A 13,070-nucleotide genomic window follows, 5' to 3' on the forward strand; every position below is an offset into this window, starting at 1 on the left:
CTCGATGTAGCTTCGATGGCAATAAGTGAGTCACAATCTAAGCAGAGAGTCAACATAGGCCAATCTAGCCCAATCAAATGTCCCGACTTGTCTAAGGTCACGAAGAGCAGGGAGGTAGTAGAGCAATGCTCGGCTACCTTTGTCAGGGGAGAAGCTCCTTGATAGAAGAATCAGAACAAAGATGCGCACCCGCTACTCAAGAAGCTCCCTGATAGAAGAATCAGAATAAAGATGCGCACCCGCTGCTCCAGGGTGGTCGCATCATCTTGGAAAGATGCCATCAGCGAAGACCAGCGGATGGATTGACCACTCAGGTGTTCCGCTCTAGACTCACCATGAGCTCGGACAACGATAGGACTTGATGAGCGTCATTTATGGCGCTCAATAGTGTAGTTTTTGACTCCCTTTTCTATATTTTCTCATTTTATTTTCTTATAATCTTTCTAGTTTTCTCTTATTTTCCGTCTTTATAGCTCATTGTCGTTTTCCATTCACTTTTATGAGTTTTCTATGATTTTTGTTCTTAATTAGCTATTTTAGTTTAATTTCTATTATTTTTGCTTTCTCTCTTACTTTTACTTGATTTCTTGGAAGTGAAGTTTTGAAATCTTGTTTGCCGCTTCCTTACGGATGTTTTCTCATTGATTTTAGTTCCAGAGTGTGCAAATATTTGAAGATTAAAAGGCTGCCCTCCATGCGGGCATCACCTCAAGAGCACCAATGATGAGGATGCACGAGAGCGCAAGGATCAACGAGCCAACAAGGGAAGCCAAGCCACGAGCACTACAGTAGGGGTGTGTGTGCGTAGACCCTGCTGTGCGCACGCACGGTGGCCTGGTGTGTGCACACGGGGTGCTCCGCCTCCCTTTGCTCGATTTTTTATAAATAGCCTTGACATTTCCTTTTTTGGGGGTAGACGATTTTATATGTACTTGAGACTTATTTCCAGAAATAGAAGAGAGAGTAAGTAGAGAGAGAAACTTAAGATTACTTGTTTTGTACTTCAATTTCATCTTTGATTTCAACTTTGAGCTTGGAACTCATCTTCAATCAATTAAAGTTTGTGAGATTTCTTTCTTTTGAATTTACTTTTGTTTGCTATTTCCTTTAATTCTTGAATGTTTGATTTGAATTTTGATCTTTTGTTGAGAATTTGTTGAATGTTTGATTTATCTTTGATTAAGCTTAATATGATGATGTTTGTGATTCAATTTGCATTGTTTTTCAATTCCACCATGATTAGTGAGTAGATTAGTAGCTAGGGAGAAGGGGAAGCATGCTTGATTGATGATTATTGCTAGTTGATGATTCTTGGTTGATTGAATTGTTGCAATTAAATTGGTAGACATAGTTGTGCATATAATTAATTAGACTAGGAGTGATCAAACTATAAGATTAATCTAGATTGCATAGCAAATTTCAATGACATGAATCCTTGATTTGAGAATTGCTTTAATTGATTGAATTTCATTGTGATTTTCCTTCTTAGACATTCATAGTGAACCCTAGCTTGGCTTATAGGAGATAGCTTTTGGATTCTATTAGTTGCAACTATTGTTTGTCCTTTGCAATGTTTGAATCAATCGAGTCATCCATCGATTAGCATAATAATTGAGCTTGCATGTGGAACCTATATCCCTAGTGTTTTGTATTTTGAATTTCTTTGATTTGTTTAGCTATTTGATACCTTAGTTACAATCCAATTCATCTTACAATCATCGAAGTAGCTTGACCTAGGATATAGCTTTCTCCTACTCATTCCTTTGGGTTCGACCCTTGACTTACCTTATACTCGTATTAGGTTTATTAAGTGAATATAAATTTGTTTGGCTCTAGGGGAGATTAGAAAACGACCTACATTTTCCCTAAGTCAGGACCTAACAGCTCTTCCACTTCAGGAAAAGAGAGAGTAATATCCCTACCAAGTGGAACAGTAGTCGAACAAAATTCCAATCCGGTGATAAAAGAGATGTCGAGGAGAGTGACGGTCATCTCACCCCAAGGAAAATGGAAAGTGTTGGTGGTGTCCCAAAAGAACTCCACCAAAGCCCGCACTAAGAAGCTATTTGAGTCTAGAGATTGAAGCGCCTGCGTAGTCTGAAGCAGAGGAGTCAAACCACATGAATTCCAAAGCGTGCGCAGCTCCGCGTTGTGGCAAAAGTAGGTGTCATAGAGATGCTCAATGTCGCTGTTGCCCAAGCCATGGCAATGAATGTGATCACCAATGATACCACACAGAACGCGCTCCAAAATATGAAAGGTGGGAACAAAGTACAGAGTATGCCTATCTCACTCAGGGAACTCCCCAAGACTAGTGGACGTACCCTCGCCTGCGTCGACAGGCTCGTCCTCTTGGCGAGCCCGGTGAGAGCTTGAGCTGGAACCACAACGTTGAGCCATACTAATTATATTCCAACATAAAGGATGTAAATTAAAAGGTTTTACAGTCTCTAAGGTTCATCTAGTCGCATGATACTGTGTTCGTTAAAAAAACAGAGTACATAATACTAAAATAGAGCATGTTTTCTTATTCAAGCAATAACAGCATTTCAGAGCAAATATTGTGACATATTAAGCACAAAGAGTAAGCAAAAACATTAAGAACAAGCCACATTTTGCTCATGAACTCAGGAAGCCCAACAATGGCAAAACATTCGTTTGTTCACCAAATTGAGCCAAAAAAGTCTCAAAACACTCATAAGGTGATATACAAACATAAACAAGCAATTTTAAGGCAAGAAATTTGATAAACAAAGCAAAACAAGCAAAGACATTTTCGGATTTTTCGAAAATTTGCAAATAAAACACATGAAATTCTTCCAAACTAAGAGAAGTTTGAGCAAAACTTACATTGATCGGCAAACTCAAGATCGAGAACTTTGATTTTCAAAAAGTTTGAGTGAATTTGGTTGAGAAACGAGCAAGAACGACCAAGGTAAAGTTTCGAGCGATTTTCGTTCGAAAATGAGCAGCCGAAACGAGGAAGAAGAAGGAGTTTTATTTCGGAAAACGCGAGAGCTGTGGTGCTGTGACAGAGCTGTCGCGCCGCGATGTACACGTGGCAGCGCGCGTTGGCTCTCCTTCCTTCAGCGATACAACTCTTGGGCCCCATAATTGGCTTATGTGGACTTAAATTAGCATTTTGGGTTCCTTGGTACGCCAGTTAGCCCCTATAAGCGAATTGACATGATTAGTGGTTAGCTCGATTATAATTGCGATAAGTGGTCGGCCTGGTGACGATCATCTCACTTTACTTAAGCTCCTAAGTATAGGCTCATCACAAGCACCGAGGTATTGGTTCACAAGCAAATGCAAGCACCGAAGTACTGGCTCATTAAATCCACAAGTGCACCGAGGTACTGACATAGCAAATTTACAGCAAGCATTCAAGCAAAGTATCAATCACAGTAAACGTTCAAGCAAAGCATTGACAAATTGAAGATCATTACAAGCAATGGTTTTTTTGACGACTTTCACTTAAGTGTAAAAGTTGTCAATAAAAAAATCAAGTCAAGGTATATATGAGATTTTGGAGACAGCTACAAGCAGCGGTCTTCTACGATGACGAGGTATTGCCGTGGTGAGGTAATGCCACAAAATTGGAGAACGCTATAAGTAGAGATCTTTGACGATATCCCAAGGTACAAAGGAGATTATCTATAGCGGTGAGGTACTGCCGTGGCAAGGTATTGCAACAACAACAGAAGATAGCTACAAGCAGCAATCTTCAATGATGTTCTCTAGCTTGTGGAGGATTGTCACAAACAAACTGAAGATGGCTACAAGCAGTCACCTTCGACGGTGTTCCCTAGCTTGTGGAGGGTCATCACAACAAAATGCAACGACAAATCAATTACTCTAGAGACGTGTGCTTGACGGTGCTACAAGGACATGATTGTCGTAAATCATTTGCATAGGTATTGGTTTAGAACCATAATGGATCGACCTATGAAAATACTTTAAGAGATTTAAAAATCGTCATAAGTCCTAACAATAGGGAACATGTCTTTGTTGTTTACAAGGCCTCTCGAAGAGCAAGACTATAAAATGCATGGCCGTGCTCAGATGGATTTTAAGAAATCATCTGCTTAATGAAAGTCGGACTCGGATTTCGAGAAACACTTGTCTGGAAGGAAATAGCCTGACATAGGAAAATCGCACTTGTCCGGAAGGAAATAGCCTGACATAGGAAATTGGCTATACACAAAAATCGCACTTGTCCGGAAGGACAAGTGGGAGATTGATAGGAATGATGTCCTTCGAACAAGTGTATTATTCCGATAGAGGGTTCGGAATTATGAGAAAGCTAATTATTCAGTGAGGTCAAGTGATCGGATGCCTAGTTGGAGGCCGCATGAAATTAGTAATATTAATGTATAATTAATAATACAGCTTAGTCTTGACTGAACCCTTCAGGTCACACCCAAGAAAACTAACGATCTGTCACAATGAATTAATCCGAAAGGAATTAATGAGTCACTGGAGTATTATGAACAAAGAGCGTCGGATTCCGAGCTTAGAGCGTCGAAGCCGAACGTCGAATGTCGAATGTCGAATTGAATTCTAAGAATTAACGAGACGTAACAAATAAGTCAAACAACATATAATAAAGTCAAAATGTGTAGACCTAAACTCGTATCGGCCAAGCCGTATGAGGGCTAGGCTAGTGCTTCCTATCGCAAGCACTAGCCGCAAGCTCAGCAAGCCGCAAGCATGGGCGTGCTGGCCGAGTGCGGGCATCGCTGGCACAAAACTAGCAAGGCCAGCAGCTAGCGCAGCATGCTAGGCCTCGCTAGCAAGTTCTGTGCCCAGCAAGCATGGCTTGTGAAGCCTGCTAGCATGCTCGGCATGGCAGCCAAGCAACGCACAATAACCTAACAACTCGCGTGGGCTTGCGGTGCTTGCTGGCAGGCCAAGGCCGAGCAGCGTGCAAGCTGCTGTGTGGGTTTACGTGTAGCTGTGAGGCCAAACCAAGTCAATGAAGGCCTTCAACGGTTTTCCTTGGTGCCCAAGGATGTTAACAGATCATGCCTCCTTTTAATTGGTGGGTTTGGTGGCTTGGGAACAAGGAGGCCATGTGGTCCTCCTTGTGGTCTTCACCTAACCACTCCCATGTGTGTCCCAAGTGTAGTTTGATTATTTGTCTAGCCATTTAATTTAATTTAGAATTAAATTAATTGCTTATTTTTCTCACACTATCATTTTCTCCCACATGGAAAGATGATTGGAATTTTTTAGAGCCTTTGCCTACAAATACCAAACCTTAGGTGCTGGGATTATTCACTTGAGTTGAACTCAATAACGCATCTCCAAAAGAGAGAAAACCTTTAATTTCATAAAAACGCGAGTAAGTCTATTTTTGGTCTAGCTCGGCTAAACTCCGAGTAGAGACTAGACGGGTCGTGTTACGCGTGGAAATCCATTGGAGGTCTACGCATGTGCGGGACTCGAAGCTTTCCAAGTAAGAGCTCGTCAAGCGAGCGAAGCGTGCATCAAGGGTAAAAAATTTCTTTCTCCTTATCTAGTTAATTATGCTTGTTAGTTATATTAATTGTGAACGGGTCTTGGGGTCGAGTTTTGTTTCCGCGGAAAGTCGGACTTTTTGAAACCCAACAGCGGTATTGGAGCCTTGTTCATTTATATATTTTTGTAACTAATTTTTTAAGGTGTTTAAAATGGATTTAATTTCTGGTTATGGCTGCTAATTTGATTAGTAGCTCGATTTTATTAATTTTAATCTTGTTTTAGTTAGAATTTTGGCTCCCGATCCCATATTTTCACCCAAGCCTATTGAATTTTTGGTGGAAACGACATTCTGGAAAAGATTCAACCTTTTTAGAACTGTGGAAAACGCCAAATTCTGCCCAGAAATACCTGTTTTAAAGGAATTTTCGTTTTGACGAAAATTTTTAAATCTTTTAAACCTTGAATCTTAATGGCATATTAATTGTGATTAAGTGTTTGGTTCTTTCCTTTATGCTTCTGCAATTTTAGACCACTTTTGAGCATGATTACTATGTAGTAATTGGTGCTTAATGGTTGGCTCAAATTTTCACATAATTGCAAATAAATTGCTTTAAGTGTGGAATGTTTGTGTTTTGAGGGTATTAAGTACTAAAGATCTAACCTTTAATTATTTTAGTTGGTTGGAACTTTGTGTTACTAAATTCCATAATTGTTTATTGAACTTTCTTGATTTAATCATTTATTAATTTAATTAGAATCATAAAGTTTCAAACTTGTGATTGAATTTTAATTAATCTTCATATTGGAAGATGTAATTTTTCAAAGATTCACAAGTTAAAGTTGGAATTTTTCATTGAATATTTATGTTCATTATTCCAACTCACTTTTAATTTAATCAAATCTCATGATTAATTTATGTTTGTTAAATTAATAGTGAGAGTAGCCCTTCATTTTGTTGCATTAAGTTGAACCAAATTTTATTTAAAGAATAGTTCTTGGATTAATTTGGTTTATGCACTTGAATGAATTTTATTTAGTTAGACTTGTTTTTAAATTTTCATTTTGCTCAAAATAATAATTCTAAAATTATTTCAGAATTGATTTTAAAATGTCACACGAAAAATCGAGAAATAATCCTGAGGCACTTGCACGCAAACCAAGGCACAATAGCACAAGCATCTCTCGGCCAGCTAAGCTGCTCGAGCAGCCTGCATGTGGCGGCCGAGGATGCATGCTGTGTGCATCGGTGCGTGCAATGCTGCGATGGTGTGTGCATGGAGGTAGCAACTTGGTGTGGTAATGGGTGCTCTTTGTGTGTGGTGTGTTGCTGGGAGGCAGCATGGGGCCCGCACAGCATCAAGCCCGAGTGGCCTTCATGGCCATGACGTCACGAGCACGCCCCGTAGGCAACATTTACGCGCTTTGCGGTGCTGTAGGCTACGGGGTGACGCTTGGCGCAAGCCATGGTATTGCGCGCGAGCCCTCATAAGGCAACCATGCCCTCGGTGTCTAGCACACCAAGCCGAGAGGCTTAATGCTAGGGACTTTGGGGTTTCAGGGCTATGTAATTTTTTTGCATTTTGCCGATTTAATTATTTAATTTATGTTTATTTAATTTAATTAAATTTTTGAGGCTAGGCCTCGATTTTGAGCGGCACTTGCAAATTTTAATTTGGCAAAATTTTAGGTTAACCGGTTTAATTAATCGGATTAATTAATTTGGATGCGGAATTTAGTGGGAGCTTCATAATTTATTTGAACTACTTTGATAGCGCTTAATCACATAATCGGTTAACAACTTTGACTAGTTTTGATTAGGCGCGTTAATCGGATTAACCACCTAAGTTAGTTACTAGTTTACGCATGTTGATGCATTGTTACTTGTTTTTCGTTGTAAAATGCATGGGCCATTCACATATAGAGAATGGATAAATGGAATGTATATTCTGTCACAAGTTTTATGAAATGGCAACTAGTGGGGCCCGATTAGGATAGAAAATACGGACTGCGTTCCGTCATGTATTTTGTAAATCTAAATACGGTATGCGAACCGTTATGTATTTTTGTACCTTAATATTTAGAGTAGTCCTAATATTAGATACTAGTAGTTGCATAATTTTGGCTATGTCTTGAAGACGGAGTTTCTTGGAAGACAAAGCCATGAAGTTGTAAATCAAGACCCTTGAAGACTCAAGGGGTCATGCTAGTTGTCAAATGCATCATTTACTTATGTTTTTTATAGATATTTATGCTTATATATATGAATGATATGTTAGATGCATGTTTAGTATTTTGAATGTTGCGATGATTAATTAAGTTCACTTAAATCAACCAACATAGAAACCCTAGATCCCTAAAGTATTGAGTAAAACTTGCCATTCCAAAATAACACTTACCGAACTTATGTGCATAGTGGTGGGCTATGCCAAAGCTAGGCATCACTATCTCCCTAGGAACATAAGGTATGATGATGGGTTTAAGAAAGAAAGCATCACATACATGTTTATTTTGCTTAGACTCAACGATATGAGTGATGGAGTCCTAACATGTCGTGGCAAAAGAGATAAATTGTCACGAGAGCATTAGATGCAACGATTTATCTAAAAAAGAGTGGCTTGGAGCCATTAGCAAAGAGTTGCTTACCTTAGAGTAATAAGTTTTAAGACAAGGCAAAGCATGCTTAATCACTCATTGATTCTTTGGATCTTGGAATCGCCTGATTCTCGCCATATGGGGACAAATTAAATGCGTGGATAAGACGCCTAATAAGATTGAAAGTTTGCATGTATGCTTTAAATTTCGAACTTATTATGTTATTATCGTAATAAATGGTTATACTTTGCACTTATATTTGAAGAATTCTAAATCAATTTTATTGTTTTTAATGATTGGTAAAGGAAATCTTTGAGAATAGTTCTCAAAGAAAGGAAAGGCAAATCTAAAATACAATTCTCATCAATGACTTTTATGAACTAAGTCCATAAGGACGGTTGGACATCATGCATTTAAAAACTAGGTAGTTTTTATAAACATGAAGTATTGAGTTGTAAACTCAAATTGTCAATCTTGACAACCAACATATCTTTTCGCATCATACACTAATGAGTACAACTCATTGATGTAGTAATTCTAGTACGAATTAAAAGAAAAGATGGAACTTTGTTTTATGGCGCACTAGATGCTTAAATATTCCTAACAAAGTATAAAAGACAAAACACTTAAACAAACGGTTCTTAAAGATTATGACACGAAGTATAATAAGAAATATAGGAAATAAGGAACAAAGAAAAGGAATAAGATTCCATTTCTACTAAAGAGTTCATGTTATTATAGGGTTAACTTTGTAACTCATTATCTTCACAAGTATCGGATACTGCTTGAGTGTTCCACTTTAAAAGTGACCTCAAACCATGGAAGTTAAGCTAAGTTATTGACTTACAAGCTTAGAATGAAGCAAGTGGTGTTTTGGGTGTTTTTTTGGTTCCTCAGCAGAGCTACGTCACCAAGACTGGTCCCACGCGGTCTGTGCCTGCAAAACAGGGGGACTTCGGTTGGTTGGAGCTCTACCTCCGACGATTAAGTAGTTTTGTTCGAAGGGTATAAAAAGTGTAGAAAGGTAAAAGTGAGATCTTCTCGGATTTCGAGATCAGGTGAATTTTCTGATGTAAGAGATGTAGGTAAGATGTAATAAATAAACGTGCCCCTAAAAAAGGGGGCAATCTCCTTATTTATAAGGTCATCGGGAATTGTGCCTCTGCCTAGGTCACAGGAAACCTAGGAATGATGGACTGCGCCGTATTACGACTTTTTCGGGCCGTAAAGGCAGTCTTTTTCCCAACATTCTAGGAGGGACACGTGTCTAAAGATGATTGGTCCATTCTGGACCACTCTGAAGGTGACACGTGTCATCTTCAAATTAGGCCACTTGGCATGGGTATTTTTACCCAAAACATTTTTCCCTTCACAGATGTGAAGTGGCAGGCCATGTGGCATCTTTAACATTTTTCACTCTGTTACTGATTAGGGTAATTTTAGGTTTAACTATTCACATTCTGGGGAAATTGCAAAGATGCCCCTGAATTTTACCCCTCTATAAATATGACCTCTACCCCCCCTATTTTGGACGTTTCTAAAAATTCTAGATAGAGAAAGTCAAGCTTGTCTAGAGAGAGAGAGTGTCCAAGACCTGTATGTGTTATTCACAAACAGTTCCTTTCTTGTCTGTATGCCCAGCCGGTTAACGTGTGCTTGTGCTATATATAAGCAAAATGCTTGATGCCCGCCTGTTACAGCCAGTCAACGCTTGACCCCCTTTAGAGTTCAAATCTTAAGGTACCATCTCTACCCCTTTCAGCTCATTCTTGTTTTTTTCGTTTGCACATTTATATTCAATAATTGGATTCATCACCAACACACACGGCACAACATAGGTCAGTAGTCAGCCGGTCTCCTGGTACGGCTGAGTCTAGGATTGGGGGTGCCGACTCTGGGTGTTTGGAGCAGCCTTGTACCTCCCCAAAACTAACCGTCTCTGTTTCGGTGCAGGACACAATGGCTCGAACTAAACAAATGGCCACCAGACGGCGAAGGAGAGACGATACATTGGAAGTACCGTCTGAAGAAATCATACCGATTGAGGAGGAGGATATGCCGGTTGATATAGAAGATGAATTCCTTTCTGGGATCCTTAGTACTCCAAGAAGCTGATTTTGATGGGAGATATGGGGAAGAGGCCGTCTCCAATGCTGGCTCCCAAGAGGTGGAGCCCGAAGATGTAGACGTGGAAGAGGCCGCCTCTGCCTCTGATAATGAGGCTTCCCAGGAAAGGGACAGGGGTAACACCGCCTTCGAGTCTAACTCTGAGGATAGCAGCAATGACGACCTTCCCCCGCTTGAGGAGAACGAGGAGGAAGAGGGCAAAAAATGGAAAGATATAAACAACCCGGTTGAGATCCACGTTTCAGCTAAAGATAGAGCTGCGATGGAGAAGGGTTTGGACAACTTTAAACTTAAGTGCCCTCTTGGTGGAGGATTCAACATCCGGGTGCCGCCTGAATTTGGCACCATCGCCTGGGAGGATGAACAAAGAAATGTCGACTGCTATTTTGGCTGCTATGAGGCGGCATCCTTAGCCAGTCTTTGATTCCTTCTCCATTACACAATAAAGGCCATCCTGAGAGGAGATGTCCTTGGCGTGTGGTAGTTGACCCCAAACTCCTGGGTTAACATTTTGGGCTACATTGCCACCTGCGAATGGCAAGGGCTTCACCCCGGCTAGGAGGCCTTTGCACATATGCATTATCTCAATTGCAGCCCAAGCGGCTGGAGAGCGTGGTATACTCTGATCACATACCCCAAGTACCAAATGACCTTAGACAAAATGTCTAAGTGGGATAATCGGAAGGAGCGGTTTTATTTGGTGTCTGCCCCCAAACAGCGAGAGAACCACAAATACTGCTGGTACAACAGGAAACTCGACCTGTTGGGTTAAAAGTGTTCCCTCCCCGGACTCCAGATGAGGACTTTAGGAAATCATTGAGCCAGGTTTCTTTGAACTGGTCAATGAACCCCTTTCAACCGAGGAGCTCATATCCGTGCCGAAGAACTGGATACCCAAGCACGAATGGTTGAGAGATGAGGCATTCTTGTCCGCCTGTGGTCTAAGTATTATGTTTGATAGACATACGTTCTACATGCTCTCGGCAATTTTATGCCATCTGTACTGCTTTGGCGTCATTTTGTTTTCCTTTTTATTGCACTAACAGACAGTTTATTTGAAGAAACGGGTAGAAACATGGTTTCTGAGGATAAGACCCCCAAACAGTCCGCAGCACAAATTCGTAAGGATAAGGCGGAAAAACAAAGGGCTGAGATGGTAGCCAAGGGAAGGGCCGCTTGACCATCGGGGGAAAGGTATCAGCTTGAAGGGCTTTGGCCTAGGTCTAGACTTGAGCAAGAAGTTGGGCATTGAGGCGGTGCCTAAGGGAGGCGAGAAACCCAAGGCGGCTCGCAGTTCTGTAGTGGCTGTAGATTACAGCAGCCTGCAGATTGTTGAAGGTATGGCTAGGCCTTTCAAATCCCCATTTAAGCCTCCGTGGCCCATGTGGGTGAAATCGCACTCGCAATAAATGGCTGAAGGTTCATCAGGCAGCTGTTAGCTGATAGGTGCCGCCTATACAACTTACTCACCAAATCTTGCTTAGAATGCAGATTCCCCGCGGTGACAGGATGTGTAACAGTATGCTAGAATAATGCCTGAGGCCATCTCCAAAAAGGAGAAGGACACCGTGTCAGGCATAGAGACATTCAACGTTGAATGGATTCTGGCCCTCCTGTCTGAGGTATGATGGTTCAATTAAATTTCTTTAAATACATTTTCTCTTGCGTCTCTAACACATCGTATGTGTCGTACAGGCTATGCTAAGAGTTGACGGGTTAAAAAGGCCATGGACCCGAAAGAAAAATGAGGTAAAGCGAACTAATAAAGCGGCGAGAGATTCCACAGACGTCGCTCAATACCAAACTACAATAAATGAACTTGAGACTAAAGCGTTCGAACTGATGTAGGTGGATAACATCAAGCGTTTGACGATTGAGCTGGAGACCGCCAAGAAGAAAGCCTCGGACTTTGAGGCTGCGCTAAAAAATGCTCAGGCGGACCTCTAGACTCTTGAGGGGGTTGACAAGGAGAACACTGATCTTCGGGAAGACGTCAAACGCCTCAAGAATGAGATGGCCCAGGCCCAAGCGAACTTCAAAGTAACGCTGGAAGCCTAGCAGAATCAGATTGTTGAAGAGAACCGCGTCTGGGCCTTGGCTTATCAGTATGTTGATGAAGTCATTACTGCAAAAGAGGAGGGCAAGCCGGGTCCTGGATCTTTCGACGCTTGGGCCAACAAAGAGTTCGAGGAACAGCAAGCGCAAGAGGTAGGCGGAGGAGAGAAAGAGCGTGAACAAGAGGGAGAAGCCCAGGTGAACTCTGCTCTACCACCGCTTGAAGAGAAAAGAGGGTATGATCCGACTGTGCCTCATTTATTTAAGCTTGTATTTTTCAATTCGGCTTCTAGCCGTCTGCTTTTACGGCCTCTGTGTCGAGTATTTGAATGTAGTCTCGATAATTTTCGTTTTTGCCCGGATGGTAATCCGGTTAACATTATCTCTCCCGGCCGTTTTGGTCGGATTTTATGAAGTTGCCGACTGAGTTGATCAATTTTGCTTTAATTTTTTCATTTTCAGTTTTTGCGTTTACACTTGAATTTTCGCCTAACTCGTTAATAGCATGCGACAATAGTAAAGCCGGCTGTATTGTGTTCCTGGGCGGCTGTGTGGTTGGTTTCAAAACTTGATTGATTGGATTGGGAACTTTTGCTACTTTAAAGAGTATGAGATGTTTCTAAGTCAATCAATCACTGTAATGATTGCCCCAAATCAAGTACACAGCCATCCAATCTCACATGCGGATAAACCGTTAACATGGGCGGTTTGGATAACTATTTTTCCACCGCCTGAGGTATTTGCAATGCAATTATACTCTATGTCCATTTGCCCTATTGGGGGGACCTGTATAACTTCAGTAAATAATTTAAGTTAGAACTACGCTTGTT

The sequence above is a fragment of the Chenopodium album genome, chromosome 12 (assembly GCF_948465745.1).
Source record: "Chenopodium album chromosome 12, dcCheAlbu1.1, whole genome shotgun sequence".
NCBI lineage: Eukaryota > Viridiplantae > Streptophyta > Magnoliopsida > Caryophyllales > Amaranthaceae > Chenopodium > Chenopodium album.